General features: G+C 41.2%; 1 protein-coding gene across 1 annotated transcript in view; it reads left to right on the forward strand.

The window, feature by feature from the left end:
* Nucleotides 1–2,191: 2,191 nt before the first annotated feature.
* Nucleotides 2,192–16,996, forward strand: part of LOC126622418 (uncharacterized) — a 148,601-nt gene continuing 133,796 nt past the window's right edge. The window contains exon 1 of the mRNA XM_050291142.1: nucleotides 2,192–2,233. The gene's annotated coding sequence lies outside the window, so the exon portion shown is untranslated. The remainder of the gene's footprint in view (nucleotides 2,234–16,996) is intronic.

The following is a 16,996-nucleotide window of genomic DNA, read 5'->3' on the forward strand; positions in this document are numbered from 1 at the left end:
CTTCGCTAGATTGCTCCGGTCATTAGTGTGGATAAGTATATAAATGGATAGAGATAGGAAAGCAAACACAAGATGTACGTGGTTCACCCAGATTAGCTACGTCCACGGAATAGAAGAGTTCTCATTAATTGTGAAGGGTTTACACAAGTACATAGGTTCAAGCTCTCCTTTAGTGAGTACAAGTGAATGATTTAGTACAAATGACATTAGGAAATATTGTGGGAGAAAGATCTCGTAATCACGAAACTTCTAAGTATCGGAGTGTGGTGTCGTCTTGACTTGCCTTATCTGTCTCATAGGTAGATGTGGCATCTTCTCTGGAAGTACTCTTCCTCCATCCAGGGGTGGTATCTTTAACTGGTGGAGATGCACAAGGTAATGTATCAATTTCACTTGAAGCTTACTTGTAGTTTCAGGCTTGGTCAAGCGCGATACAAACCATGTAGTAGGAGTCCCCCAAGTCGCCGAGCTAGGAGGTCTGCTGAAAGAGGTGACAGACAAGGTAAGCAATCAAAGCTCCGACTGATTGTTCACCTTCTCCCCATCTTGCAGCAGCATGAAGGATAAAGAGAAGAAAAATGAGAAGAGATGATATGAGATACTTTTGCTTTTGAAGAAGTAACTTTCCACAGGCTTATTCTTAAACTGAGCTGGAGGGTTTCTGGTTTCCTCCAGAGTATAAGGCCGACTGAAGAATTTGAGGGTCAAAACAAGTCCATCAAATCTAGAGTACGTTCCACCCTGCTGATATGGGATACTTTTGCTTTTGACAGAGTAATGGATGTATCGGCACGTGTGCTGTTACGCTTGTCTCCACATGCTTCCTTGTATCCTTCGCACTTGCCCTATCTGTTCCTCAAGCAGATGCGGAATCTTCCCTGGAAACATAAGATGTTGAAGATGAGTACTCGAGAGCAATGCCAGGTAAGTAATCAGGTAAGGGGTTCCAGGCAGTCAGTTCCTGGCTGGAAGCTTGATTCCAAGTGCTGACTGATTGCTCTCTTTCTCCTTGTCTTGCAGGTAAAAACAAGGCCAAAAGAAAAGACAGGGAAAAAGCATGATATGGGATACTCTTGCTTTTAACCCTGATGATATGAGATATTCTTGCTCTAGTATAGCTTGTTTGCAGAGGTATTATCGGGGGGAAAGAAAGCTGAATATTTCGAAAGGCTTCGTTCGGAGTGCCCTTTCAGATATGATGAAGGGTTGAGCATTTTTGCAGGTCTGCCTGTCCGTTGGGGATGGAGGTCGACATATATAGGAGTCTCCCTAACAACAAGTAGTAATGCTATTCCTTTACGCTGCTTGGTCATAGCACGGTAGTGGGAGCTGCCAGTTTCACATGTTTTAACTCTGTCAGAGCACTTTGAAAAAGTGGTCTGTGGTATCTGGCTCTCGAGATTCGGAGAACGATGCCTCTTCGATTTTTGAGAAAGCAATCATGATGGGGGTCTGACTCTCGAGATTCGGAGAGCAGTGTTTCTTCGATTTTTGAGGAAGTAATCATGTTGGGAGTCTGGCTCTCGAGATTCGGAGGGCGGTGCCTCTTCGATTTTGGAGCAAGCAATCTTGTTGGGAGTGTTGTCTCGAATGTGAGTAAAGGTTGGGCATGTTTGCTAGTCTACCTTGCCACGAAGCACAAAGGTTGACACACAGGGACTTTCCAATTATCCAGCAATGGTACTGTTCCTTTACCCTATCTTCGATTTTGAGAAAGTAGTCATGTTGGGAGTCTGGCTCTCGAGATTCGGAGGACGGTGCCTCTTCGATTTTGGAGCAAGCAATCTTGTTGGGAGTGTTTTCTCGAATGTGAGTAAAGGTTGGGCATGTTTGCTAGTCTACCTTGCCACGAAGCACAGAGGTTGACACACAGGGACTTTCCAATTATCCAGCAGTGGTACTGTTCCTTTACCCTTGTGGGTAATAATATGGTAGTTAGACCTTCAAAATTTATGTGTCTAAACTTTGTTAGTGCTGTTTCTTTGCTATTCTTTTACCCTTCTTGGTCAGAGCGATGTAGTGGGAGCTGCAAGCTTCACGTGCTCAACTTTGGCAGAGAACTTTGGCAAAGTTATCTGTGGTACCCATGAGCTATTGTTGCGTGTGGGAAGTGGGTGATTGAACAGTAAGATTCATGTGCTTTCTACTTCACCAGAAGTCTTCGACAGAATGCCCATAATTTCTGCAAAGCTGAGTGTGCGTGTGACAGGTGCTGACAAGGCTAGAAAAGTAGGTGCCTCTTCGAATTCTGAGATCGGCCCTCGTGGTCTCTGAGTAGCCCAGCTTTTGAGAAAGCGAGCGCCTATTCGATTGATTCGGAGAACGATGCCTCATCGATTTTTGAGAAAGCAATCATGCTGGGGGTCTGGCTCTCGAGATTCGGGGAGCAGTGTCTCTTCGATTTTTGAGAAAGTAATCATGTTGGGAGTCTGGCTCTCGAGATTCGGAGGGCGGTGCCTCTTCGATTTTGGAGCAAGCAATCTTGTTGGGAATGTTTTCTCTAATGTGAGTAAAGGTTGGGCATGTTTGCTAGTCTACCTTGCCACGAATCACAGAGGTTGACACACAGGGACTTTCCAATTATCCAGCAATGGTACTGTTCCTTTACCCTCTCTTCGATTTTTAAGAAAGTAGTCATGTTGGGAGTCTGGCTCTTGAGATTCGGAGGACGGTGCCTCTTCGATTTTGGAGCAAGCAATCTTATTGGGAGTGTTTTCTCGAATGTGAGTAAAGGTTGGGCATGTTTGCTAGTCTACCTTGCCACGAAGCACAGAGGTTGACACACAGGGACTTTCCAATTATCCAGCAGTGGTACTGTTCCTTTACCCTTGTGGGTAATAATATGGTAGCTAGACCTTCAAAATTTATGGGTCTAAACTTTGTTAGTGCTGTTTCTTTGCTATTCTTTTACCCTTCTTGGTCAGAGCGATGTAGTGGGAGCTGCAAGCTTCACGTGCTCAACTTTGGCAGAGAACTTTGGCAAAGTTATCTGTGGTACCCATGAGCTATTGTTGCGTGTGGGAAGTGGGTGATTGAACAGTAAGATTCATGTGTTTTCTACTTCCCCAGAAGTCTTTGACAGAATGCCCATAATTTCCGCAAAGCTGAGTGTGCGTGTGACAGGTGCTGACAAGGCTGGAAAAGTAGGTGCCTCTTCAATTTCTGAGATCGGCCCTCGTGGTCTCTGGGGAGCCCAGCTTTTGAGAAAGCGAGCGCCTCTTCGATTTCTGAGATCGGCCTTCATGGTCTTTGAGCAGCCCAACTTTTGAGAAAGCAAACGCCTCTTCGATTTCTGAGATCAACCCTCGTGATCTCTAAGCAGCCCAGCTTTTGAGAAAGCAAACGCCTCTTCGATTTCTGAAGCTCCGTCGAGTGCAGATTTTTATAGGGGCTGGCATTAAGTTCCAAAGCACACTTGAATCTCCACCAGTAGAAGCTTCATTCTTGCACTTCTAAGATCTTGATTTGTCCGACCTCTTCTCTCTTCAACACCTTTGAAAATGTCTGGCCCCTCCGACCGTCGTTTTGACTTGAACCTTGTTGAAGAGGCAGCCCCGCCTTCTCCAGACAACATATGGCGCCCATCCTTCGTCTCCCCTACTGGTCCTCTTACCGTTGGGGATTCCGTGATGAAGAATGATATGACCGCTGCGGTGGTGGCCAGGAACCTTCTCACTCCCAAAGATAACAGACTACTTTCCAAACGGTCTGATGAGTTAGCTGTTAAGGATTCGCTGGCTCTCAGTGTTCAGTGTGCAAGTTCTGTGTCTAATATGGCCCAACGCCTATTTGCTCGAACCCGCCAAGTTGAATCATTGGCGGCTGAAGTGATGACTCTCAAACAGGAGATTAGGGGGCTCAAGCATGAGAATAAACAGTTGCACCGGCTCGCACATGACTATGCTACAAACATGAAGATGAAGCTTGACCAGATGAAGGAAACTGATGGTCAGGTTTTACTTGATCATCAGAGATTTGTGGGTTTGTTCCAAAGGCATTTATTGCCTTCGTCTTCTGGGGCTGTACCACGTAATGAAGCTCCAAATGATCAACCTCTGATGCCTCCTCCTTCTAGGGTTCTGTCCAGTACTGAGGCTCCAAATGATCCCCCTCCGGTGCCTTCTCTTTCTGGGGCTCTACCGACTGCTGAGACTTCTCCTAAGCAACCTTTGTGAAGGCTCCCTCTTGTGTGTTTATTTGACTCATGTATATGTACATATTTGTAGCTTATCGGGGATATCAATAAATAAGCTTTCCTTCATTTCAACGTATTGTGTTAAATACACCAAAGCCTTCTTCGCTAAGTTCTTTGAATTTTCTTTTGTTGAAGCTTGTATGTTGAAGCTTTCTGAGTGGAGCATGTAGGTTGGGGTAGTGTTCCCTTAATTTCCCGAGTGAGGAAAACTTCTCGGTTGGAGACTTGGAAAATCCAAGTCACTGAGTGGGATCGGCTATATGAATCTTAGAACGCCATTGTGCTCGATCCTGTGTCATGTCCTTCGTTAGATCCAAGTACTCTAAGTCTTTTCTTAGAGTCTCTTCCAAAGTTTTCTTAGGTCTTCCTCTACCCCTTCGGCCCTGAACCTCTGTCCCATAGTCGCATCTCCTTTCTTCTCTAAAATCCTCCAAAGAATGTCTCTTGGGACCCTATCATACGCTTTTTCCAAATCTATAAAGACCATGTGTAAATCCTTTTTCCCATCTCTATATCTTTCCATCAATCTTCGTAAGAGATAGATTGCCTCCATGGTTGAGCGCCCTGGCATGAACCCGAATTGGTTGTCCGAAACCCGTGTCTCTTGCCTCAATCTATGCTCAATGATTCTCTCCCAGAGCTTCATTGTATGACTCATTAGCTTAATACCCCTATAGTTCATGCAATTTTGTACGTCGCCCTTATTCTTGTAGATAGGCACCAAAGTGCTCGTTCGCCACTCATTTGGCATCTTCTTCGTTTTCAAAATCCTATTGAAAAGGTCAGTGAGCCATGTTATACCTGTCTCTCCCAAAAGTTTCCACACTTCGATTGGTATATCGTCTGGGCCTATTGCTTTTTTATGCTTCATCTTCTTCAAAGCTACAACCACTTCTTCCTTCCGGATTCGACGATAAAAAGAGTAGTTTCTACACTCTTCTGAGTTACTCAACTCCCCTAAAGAAGCACTCCTTTCATGTTCTTCATTGAAAAGATTATGAAAATAACCTCTCCATCTGTCTTTAACCGCGTTCTCTGTAGCAAGAACCTTTCCATCCTCATCCTTGATGCACCTCACTTGGTTTAGGTCCCTTGTCTTCTTTTCCCTTGCTCTAGATAGTTTATAGATATCCAACTCTCATTCTTTGGTATCTAGTCGTTTATACATATCGTCGTAAGCCGCTAACTGTTATTGATAATTGCAAGTGTACAATATCGTCCAAGTAATATAGTGATAAGTAGAGTGTCGTTCAAACAAGGATCGGATTAACCTAAATTTACTATTGAGATTGACTTCAAACTAAACTTAAATAAAAAATGATAACGATGACAAATTCAAATATGCAAAAACCCAAACGAAATTGAAAATATCAATTGAACAAACACGAAGTAAAAGTGAATGAATTATGAAAAATTAATATATTGAAGCACTAGGACATCAGGTTCCTCATTCTCAATCCCATCTAATCCCGTTATTCATATTAAACTCAATTTATTCCCATGTTGCTAGCAATTATCCCTTGATTCGTCAATATTTCCTTTCAGAATATACTAACTGTGTTTCTAACTATCTACCATTGCTATGTCTAGCCATAGAAGTAGATAATCGAATCCCTTTACGCTAAATGGATAATTTCACAATACTACACAAATCATAACCAGTATGTCTACTCAATTATGTAATTCATGGTAATCGTTATGAGAAGCAATCTACTAAACTCAACCTGTCAGTCCCAATTTAGTTCTTCACACAAATAATGGCCAGTTATTTGATAACGATAAAGCACAATAACAATTACTCAACATGGAAAACAACCGAGATCAATATGAAATAATAAGAATTAGATGTTCATGATAAGAGTACACCCTAATCCTAGCAAAAGGACTTAGTTCATGATTAAACTAATCACAAACATGGATGAATTCGATAACATAAAGAAACCCCAAAACCCCAATTCTGGAATCGTATGCGATAAACCCCAAAACTGCCACCTTCTCTCCAGCGTTTTTTCCACTGGAAGGCTGGAATCTCCTTATATCCCCCCTTTGCGGCTGCTTCTCATCTACTCCCCAGCAATTGGAGAGAAGGGTCTGTTCCGTACATCCCCTGGTTGGACATTTTTTCTTTCTTTTTTTTCTTCTATCCCTTCCCTTCTGTTCTCTAATCCACATGCCGTTTTTATGAAGCCCAAATTGGACTTAATTTGATAAAGCCCAAATTCCAGCACCACTCTCACATAGCATCAGTCCACTTCGTTATTCTTTCGTGCTTTCCTTGTAATTCTTCTAAAAAATCCAGTTTTCTCCGAAAAAATAACTTCTATAAAATTCACACAAAATACATCAAATCCAACTGTTTTATATCAAACCATGACTAAATTAATAGGTAAAAGAGATACAAAATATACCTATTATATCAACCTAACACTAACTTAGCTTCTTTGACAGCTTTCTTCGCCTCTTGCTTCGCTTTTCTATACCTTTCACCATTTTCATCGGTCCTCTCCTTGTATAAGGCTTTACAACATTCCTTCTTAGCCTTCACCTTTGTTTGTACCTCCTCATTCCACCACCAAGATTCCTTTTGGTGTGGGGCAAAGCCCTTGGACTCTCCTAATACCTCTTTTGCTACTTTTCGGATACAACTAGCCATGGAATCCCACATTTGACTAGCTTCCCCCTCTCTATCCCACACACATTGGGTGATTACCTTCTCTTTGAAAATGGCTTGTTTTTCTTCTTTTAGATTCCACCATCTAGTCTTTGGGCACTTCCAAGTCTTGTTCTTTTGTCTTACTCTTTTGATATGTACATCCATCACCAACAAGCGATGTTGATTAGCCACGCTCTCTCCTGGTATAACTTTGCAATCCTTACAAGTTATACGATCCCCTTTCCTCATTAGAAGAAAATCTATTTGTGTTTTTGACGACCCACTCTTGTAGGTGATCACATGTTCTTCTCTCTTCTTAAAGAAGGTGTTGGCTAAGAAGAGATCATATGCCATTGCAAAATCCAAGATAGCTTCCCCATCTTCGTTTCTCTCCCCAAAACCATGGCCACCATGAAAACCTCCATAGTTGCCTGTCTCCCTGCCCACGTGTCCATTTAAATCTCCTCCTATAAATAACTTCTCCGTCTGAGCAATTCCTTGCACCAAGTCTCCAAGATCTTCCCAAAATTTCTCCTTCGAACTCGTATCCAACCCTACTTGAGGTGCGTACGCACTAATCACATTGATAAGTTCTTGTCCTATTACAATCTTGATTGCCATGATTCTATCTCCTACCCTCTTGACATCTACAACATCTTGTACCAAGGTCTTGTCCACGATGATGCCAACACCGTTTCTCGTTCTATTTGTGCCCGAATACCAAAGTTTAAACCCTGAGTTTTCTAGATCTTTTGCCTTACTACCAACCCACTTAGTTTCTTGTAGGCACATAATATTTATCCTTCTCCTCACCATAACTTCCACTACTTCCATAGATTTTCCCGTTAAGGTTCCTATATTCCACGTTCCTAAACGCTTTTTGCTCTCTTGAACTCTACCCTTCTGTCCTAGCTTCTTCACCCTCCCCCGTCTAATAGGATCAAAGTACTTCTTTTGTGTGTCCCGGGTAAAGTTGATAGGAGCATATGCTCCCAAACAACTTTGAGTGGAGTCGTTCGAAAAGAAGTTTCTATGGCCCCCTTGCTCATTTAACACTGCATCCGGGTGCCGATGGAGATACAGCGACCCTTGCTCACTTATCACTGTGCTCGGGCCACACAGCGCGCCACTTACGGGTGACGCCCTAGCTTTAGCGCGATTTTGTTCTGGATTCATTTTCATAAGGATTCGACGTGATCATGGAGTGCCGGCTGTCGACTACCTGACGCCCTCCCCTTCCTCCTTTATCCGGGCTTGGGACCGGCCATGTAAGACATAGGCGGAGTTCTGAGTTTCAAGCACACGACCCGCTAAATTTTGGCCTAACTTGAAAATTAACATGTAAGGCTTCTTCTTTATCTTCCATTCCTAACTTCACTCCAGTGAACCGTAAATCATCAAGAAAAAGACCATAACAATCATAACTGGCATGAAGTCTAGCTGAAGTCTTCTTACTAAGTGCATCAACTACCATAGTTGCACGATCAGGATGATACTCAATCATGTGACCCTAATCTTTTAGCAACTCAATCTACCTTCGTTGATGATGATTAAGATCTCTCTAAGTAAATAGATACTGGAGATTCTTATGACCGTAAAAATCTTGCACTTTTCTCCCCATAAAGACAATGTCTCCAAATCTTCAAAGCAAAGATGATAGCTGCTAATTCCAAATCATGAGTAGGGTAATTCATCTCATGAGGTTTCAATTGTCATGAAGTGTAGCAATCACCCTACCATGTTGCATCAACACACATCCTAAACCATTCAAGGATGCATCACTGTAGACCTCATAATTACAGTTATCATCTGGGAGTGCTAAAATAGGTGTATGAGTGAGTTAATACTTCAGTTGCTGAAACTTTGCTCACAATTTTCATCCCACTCAAACCTAACCTCTTTTCTAGTCGATCCTGTTAATGGCATAGCAATGATTGAAAAATCCTTTACAAACGTCTATAGTAGTTTGCTAGATCAAGAAAACTCAGTACCTCAGTGACGGTTCGAGGTTGTTCTTAATTCTCCCCAGCTGCCACTTTTTGAGGATCTACTTGAATACCTTGTGCAGATATCACATGTCCTAAAATGCCACTTGATTTAACCAAAATTGGCATCTGTTAAACTTAGCATACAACCGATGTTCTCTCAATTTCCTTAATACCAAGTTAAAATGTCGAACATGGTCCGCTTTCGACTTAGAATATACTCAAATATCGCCAATGAAAACAATAACAACCTGTCTAGATATTGCTGGAATACTTGATTCATCAAACCCATACAAGCAGCAAGCACATTTGTCATTCCGCATGACGTCACCAAAAACTCATAAAGACCACAACGAGTCCTGAAATTAATCTTAGGAACATCCTCATTGCTACACTTCAACTGATAATAACCAGACCTTAAATCAACCTTTGAAAATACATAGGCACCTCAAAGCTGATTAAACCAACCATCCATGCGAGGTAATGGATAATGGTTCTCAATCGTTACCCAATTCAATAGCTCATAATCAATGCATAGCCTTAATGTCCCGTCATTCTTTTTCACAACAAAAACTGAGGCTCCCCAAGGTAATGTACTAGGTTAAATGGAACCTTTATCAATCAATTCCTGCAAACTGAATTTTTAATTCCCATAACTCAGCAGGAGTCGGTCTTTAATCAATTCAATAGCTAATAATCATTGCATAGCCTTACTGTCTCGTCATTCTTTTTCACAACAAAAACTGAGGCTCCCTAAGGTAATGTACTAGGTTAAGTGGAACCTTTATCAATCAATTCCTGCACACTGAATTTTTAATTCCCATAACTCAGCAGGAGTCAGTCTTTAATATAAGATTTGTACCTAGAAACCAATCAATGGTGAACTCCACATCTCTGTCTGGTGGCAGCCCAAGTAACTCATCCGGAATTACAACAGAAAATGTCTAACCAACTTTTACATTTTCCACACTACTCAGTGTAGCATCATTTAGCACTATGTGAGCTAAGTATTCTTGGCAACTTTTCGATAATGATCTATTTGCTCTTACAACAGAATAATGACATACCTCATTTCACCTTTCTCGCCCACAAAAGTAATCTCTGGTGATCCAAGACGATGGAAAGTAACTGATTTCTTGTAGCAATCTATATTAGCACATCCATAATGCAACCAATCTGTGCCTAGAATAACATCGAAATCCACCATCACTGTACACCCTGAATAAGCACAATACTAGCATAGAATGAACTACCTGTTTACTTGCTTAACGAATCCAACGAATAAGTTATTAATATTACGGTCTGCAGCCCGCAATACTGATAACTCATTGTTGTCTCAATAAGTAAGTAACAATTCTCGAGGATACAATATTACCATCTTGCCCTTCATGGGGAAATACATATACACTCCTCGATCGTGCTCATTCACTACTTTCTTTGGCAACATTGTTAATAACATAAAATTTCTACATCACAATCAATTAAAGCTCTAGCAAAGTGACCAAGAATGTTTAACGTGCCCATGATCAAGCCCGAAAGATTCTGAGTATCTTGCAGCTCTATGTCCCATTTGTCCACATGTAAAGCATCATCTGCTTTCTCGCCTACACTTTCCAAAGTGTATGCTATTGCACTTACGACACAAAGGTACATTTCCTCTACTAGAGTCACCTCGCCTCTGTAATCTAGGATCTCCAATAAATCTACCACCTCGCATCTGACCAATGGTACTAAAACCTCCGGTATAAGAACTAGAGTTAGCTCCACTTCTTTTGAAGCTCTAAGTCTTGCAAGGTCCTTGAGACACATGACCTTTACCTTGGTCATCTTTCCTTTGATTCTCATTCTTTTCCTTGTCTCAAATTGTAAACTCTTGTTTCTTACCGTCCATATATGCCGGAGGAATAAACCTTTTCTTAAACAACTCTTTAAACAATTCTCAATCAGTTGTTTCCTCCGGTGACATCGTATAAGACTCCTTTCTCCACCAGGATGTAATTTTGATACACGGAAACCAAGTAGTTGTCTCAACCTACCTTTCAAAAGAAAGATTCCTTTGACTCTGTATAAACTGAAACGTCTTTTCCAAATGATTAAGCCAACGCTCTGCTCCCTCAAGTCCTTCATTTTCCATTTAATGATTCAGCTTCAATTTATACACAGTCTCAAGAGGAATCTTTTGGGTAATAGACTGAATCATATTAGCAATAACTTCACCTAACTAAAATATATCAGGGAAATTAAGCTCATCTGAACGATGTGGCTCTCTACGAGGCGGTATAGTTATGACAGAAGACACTAGAAAATTATCAAGATATATAGGACTGCAACCTAGTCTCTGATACCAACTGACACACCCCGTCCCGAAGGAGGGCGTGTTGGCCGTCACGTGCAAGTGACGTAACCATTTGTGCAGTGCGGAAGTTAAAAAGATAAATAGAATTACGAATAAATAAAAGTTGAAACACTAGCAATACTAGCTAAGAAATGATGCTAGTGCGAAACTCAGTGTATAAATACACATTTGGAGTAAAAAGAACGTCTAGTTACAGTCGAGTAGGACAATTACTAAGATATAACACCCGTAGGTAAATCCTACTTTAGTGAATTCTGTCAGGACACCGTTGGATTCCTCGTGGCCACCAAACTCAGCTAATTAGAACTTGGAGGGGCAAAAAACAAAGTTGAGTGGGTCAGTAAAACAAATCTTTTTCAAAAAAACCTTTTCTCTTTTCAAAGGTTCTAACCCCTCGCCGTAAAACCTGTAACTTTCCCAGGAATATAAAAATATGATTACTTATCTCAAAACCAGCTCAAAAATAGTGATATGTAAAGTATATGCCATGTCAAATATATTTCATCATATCATATAAGTATATCAGTGAAGTAAGTTCATCATGAATAACAACATATCAACCGAATGATCAGCCCGACTGAAACTATAGCTCATAATCAATCTCATCAATCAATCTAGTCGGAGTCACCACAAGTGACCTGTATGGCACTACACTGCACACAAATCGGAACCATTGAAATGATTTGTACGACAGAACTGGGTGTAATATAGTTATGCTCACGCTATCCTCTCCTGATAGTTATGCGATAAATCGTTAGTCACCTACGAGTAGTCTGTACGACAAGACTGGGTACCTAAATTGGATCCAATGTGAGCATATGGTGCGGGGGTGACAAAATATATTTACAGGCCTGAATCACATCTCTACTAAATCATAATCACCCTAGTACAAGTTTATAAGCTTTCAATCACATCAACTCAACAGTCTCATAATTTTAATTTATGAACTTACCTGGCACTTACCTGTACGTCCGCATCACCAATCATGCATGTATGCAATTATTAATGCATAAATAAAATAGATATATATTTTACATGGCATTTCATAATGCATTTCATATCACATTTCACTTAAATTGACTTTCTGGGAAAAATCTCATTTATATAGGTATATACGGAAAACAAAACTGCCCACTCACCTTTGCCCACTCCGTTAATCGGATTCCTGATCCGTAAGTTCCTATAATCCTCAAATATTACGTACTACTACGTATCATAGTTTGGTGACGATCCGATGGTTGGATCGTCGATTCACCTTTTGTCCTAACCATGAATCGTATCAAAATTGAGTCCAAATGATCAACCAACATTAAGCCACTATCAAAACTGAACTTAGGACATCAAATATAGCTTAAAAATAACATTGGCGTCCCATTGGCCATGTGCTGCAGCACGCGTCGCCGTGGGTGGCGGTCGGCCGCCTCGGCTCGCCAGAAAATCTAACTATTTTCAAAAATTACCAAAATTTTAAAAAAAAATGAAGATCTCAAGGAGTAGAGTAAACTTTATACCTATGGCCAAGGCCAATTTGGCCTGAAAAGGCTCCAATTCCATCAAACCTGTGAAGAACCCTAGAAATGGGTGAGTTCCAATTCGTCCTCAAATCAACTCCGCCGTCCCAACCAATGCTTGGGCTTTGTTCTAGGCCTCAAGAGGATGTTATGGGTGGTGACAATTGGAAGGAATTGCTTCGGGATTGGGTGATTTGAAGCCAAAGCCGCCGCACCTCTTTCTTACGGTTTTCTCCATTTTCAAAGCCAAATCTCTCCAATTTTGAGATGGAATGGATAGAGGAAGGCTCCTAGAGTGTTTCCCATGAGGTTTCTTGAAGCAATTCGCTGGAAAAACGGGTGAAAATCATCGAAAATAGGCATGGGTGCCGACCGGGTCAAGAACGGTCTAAGGGGATCCAGCCGATCCCCCGCGCCACTCGCTCCCTCATTTCCTCCTTTCCTCTGTTCCGATTGGCCGGGCTTCTCTCTCTCTTCTCTCCATTCGCCTAGCTCTCTGTCCTTTCTCTCCCAGAGCTCTTGCTCTCTTCCTCTGGCTGGGTAGCTTTGCCCAATCTCTTCTTCTTTTTCTTCACCAGTCATGCACACACACACACACACAAAACCTTCCTTCATCTTTTTATTTTTATTTTATTTCCCTTACATCCGAGCCATCCATTTCAGATTTCCTTTAATCTGGGCCATCCAAATGGCACACCAAATTTTTATAATAAAATTCATAAAATGCCCAAACTTCAAACTTTAAAATCTTTTTCGTTATAACTCCAAATCACGAACCGTCTGCGCCCACGCTTCTGTAGCGACGAGTACTACGAGGATATGTCAAGAAAACAAATCTTAGACGGCACGACACAACGATTAACCTCGAATAATGCGCGTGCCTCAAAGGGCATTTTTGTAAAATCCTTTATTAAAACTTTAAAACTCTTAAAATCATGGACGGGCTGCGATTAGGGTTATGGATTTGGTTGGTTATGGCGAGCTCTGTGGGGAAGATGATGGGGCAGAACTGAGATCGGAAATGGTGTGGCTGGGGTGGTTTGTAGATGGGTGAAGCAGGGGATGCATGGACACGGACACGGATACAGGGATACGACACGATACGACACGGGGATACGTCAAATTTGTATAAACGAGGACACGATACGTCAGGGATACGGCAATTAAAAATTATATATAAATAAATAAATTGATAGGAGCATATTTATGCGCCTTAGTTAGCTAGTTCTTATGCATCTTTGTTATGTTTTCTTCGTTAAAGTAGTCTTTTAAGCTACTTTCTTGTGTTTTCAGGTTTAGCGGACGTATTACATGAAATGATGCAATTTGGAGCTTTTAGAGCAAAAAGTGAGCTTGAATTGAAAAGGACATGCTTGGAACGCAAGGTTGGGATGGAATTGAAGAGTTGATGATTTGAGGTTTCCTACTTGAAGTAGGAAAGCTAAGCCTAAAAGTTTCCATTTTGGGTCGATCTTTCCTAAATCGGAATTGGCAACCAAAGTTTCTAAAAGTTGGAAGTTTCTATTCTTGGAGGTTTCCATTTTCGAGAGTTTCTATTCTTGGCGTTGGGCTTTTAGATGACCTAAACCCAGATTTCCTTGTGGACCTTCAACCCATGCCGAACCCTAGGGCCTAATCATCTAAAATCTGCCATGTTAAACCCTAGTCCATTTCTCCTAAACCCAAGCCGCACCTAACCCTAGCCCATTGTTAAAAATCTGATTTCATTAGGGTTTCTAAGTGCCTATATATACCACCCTTACACCCTAGCCGCAGACATCTTCCCCTCTCCACAAAATCAGAAAATCATCTCTCCTTCTCCCCACCTTTTGCCGCAGCCACCATCACCCAAAATCCATCCATTCCAGCAGCCACTCATCCATTCCAGCAACCTACCCCTCTTTGCCGCAGCCACCACCCATTCCATCAACCTTTCCCACCTTTTGCCGCAGCTTCCATCAATTCCAGCACCATTCCACACATCCATACATCATTCTCCACCTCCATAAACCATTCCCACACCTTGCCGCACCACCATACTATCCTATCTACCTTTCAAAAACCCAAAAACACATCCAGAAAACTCCATTCACGCCAGAACCTGTCCCTCACCTTTGCCGAGCCCAACCTTCACCCAACTCCATATTTTCTGACCCCAAACCTTCCTAGCCGTGCCCTAAACCCAGCCTAGACATTTTTCCACCATTCTTCCTCGTCCAAAATCATCCAAAACTACCCAAAAATCCCCTAAACCCTCTCTGCCGCAGCAAGGAGAAGAAGAAAGAGGAGCTTGCTGTGCAGAATTCAAAGTGGAATTCTTTGGCTTTTTAGGTGTAATCTTTCTTATGTCTTCGATGTTTCAATTTAATAAACTTTGTGTTGTGAGTATGAGGAACTAAACCCCCTTAGTTGGGGGGTGATTCAAAACCATGTACATGCTTGCAATTTGATTCGATTACATTCAGTTGTTATTTCATGAGTTATGGATTCAATTCGTTCATCTATTTGATTGATAACTTATTTGTGTATGTTGATTGAGAGTGCACGCTTAGTTTTCATGCATGAATATGATGCTAGATTATGAGGGAGTTTCACCTAATAGTTACAATCTTATAATCACAAGTAGTGAAGATCGCTTGAAAACGATCGCGTTGAATGAATTCTTAGCATAAGTTTCATGCAATTCATAGTAACAAATGCTTCGTCAATGCTTATGTTTTTCATAGAACGTAATGATTCTTGCTTGTATCTCTATTATGCAATTCATGTAGGGAACTTGTAGGGAATGTTTTGGGTTGTCGTATGCAATCATCCAACTTAATAACTTGTGGAAAAACTGAGAGTTAATTAGTGCAATTCACGGTTAATCTGGGGCGTTGAGTATTTATAATTTATTGGAAGAACAACTGAAAATCGTTTTGTTTGCAAGTGTGACATGTGTGGAGAAGAACCTCCTAACTAGCCTTTTATCCATCTATTTCACCAAAATCGTTTTTACAATCTGTTTAGTTTCAAGTTTCTGTTTTGTGTTAAATTTTCGTCCAAAACAAATCCCCCTTTAATTTGAAGTCTTAGATTAGTTAGAAAGTGTTTTGATTTGTGTTTCTAAGTATTTTGATTCAAGTTTTCATCAAATTTCGTTCAAATTAGTGTAGGTGCTCAAAACTGCCCAGAAAGTGGTTTTTAGGCAGTTTTGAGCCTTCTAGTTGCTGTTTTGAGTTTTAGGTTTGTTTAAGTGTTTTAACCTTTACTTTTGCATTCTTTGAGTCTAAGTTAGTGTTTTTAAACTTTGTTTTTGAGTTTTAAGTCAGTTTCCAAGTGTTTAGCAATCCCTCCTAATCCCCGGTTTAGAACGATCCCTACTTACATCTTTGCTACAATTTGACAAAAAGAGGGTTTAATTTGTGTGCTTATCTATTTCGCATCAAATTTTTGGCGCCGTTGCCGGGGATTAGCAAATTTGCTAATCCCTTGGATTGTTTTTGTTTCTTTTATTTCACTTTGTTTCTGACTTTGTTTAAGTTTCTGACCTAATTTTGTTTCTTGTTTCTTAGGTACTAATGTATGACTAGAAGCTCTCAACCGATTCGTACAAACATCTTGGATTTTGACGACGATTTTGAGAGGAAGTTAAGAAGAGCTAGAAACCAGCAAGAACACCATCCACCCAGTTCCGAATCTGACCTTGAAGAAAACGTACAAGAAGAGGAGGAGGAAGCCACGGCAGGGATATTTGAAGAAGTCCAAGGCATGGCCATGGACAATCGTACACTCAAGGAGCTTTCCGCCTCGGGTTTGGATAATGCCGCACCCTTGTGCATTCAATACCCCATGGCTGCCCAAGGTAAGACGGATGAGTTTGAATTAAAGTCAAGTTTGCTTCATCATATTCCTAAATACCATGGCTTGTCCATGGAAGATCCTAACAAACATTTGAAAGAATTTGAAGTAGTTTGCTCTAGTATGACTCCCGTCAATGTTGACGGAAATATCTTGAAGATGAAGGCTTTTCCATTCTCTTTGATGGATAAAGCCAAGGATTGGTTATACGAGTTAGCTCCCGGCACTGTCACTTCTTGGGAGAGTATGAAGAGAGCGTACTTGGAGAAGTTCTTTCCAACTTCTCGCATCATCCTCCTACGCAAAAAGATAAGCGGAATTCAGCAAGAAGAAGGTGAGTCTTTTCCTACATATTATGAACGATTTAAATCACTTGTTGCTTCTTGTCCACAGCATCAGATGAAGGAGGAATTGCTCTTGCAATATTTCTACGAGGGCCTCCTACCTCTAGAACGT

The sequence above is a fragment of the Malus sylvestris genome, chromosome 5, assembly GCF_916048215.2.
Source record: "Malus sylvestris chromosome 5, drMalSylv7.2, whole genome shotgun sequence".
NCBI lineage: Eukaryota > Viridiplantae > Streptophyta > Magnoliopsida > Rosales > Rosaceae > Malus > Malus sylvestris.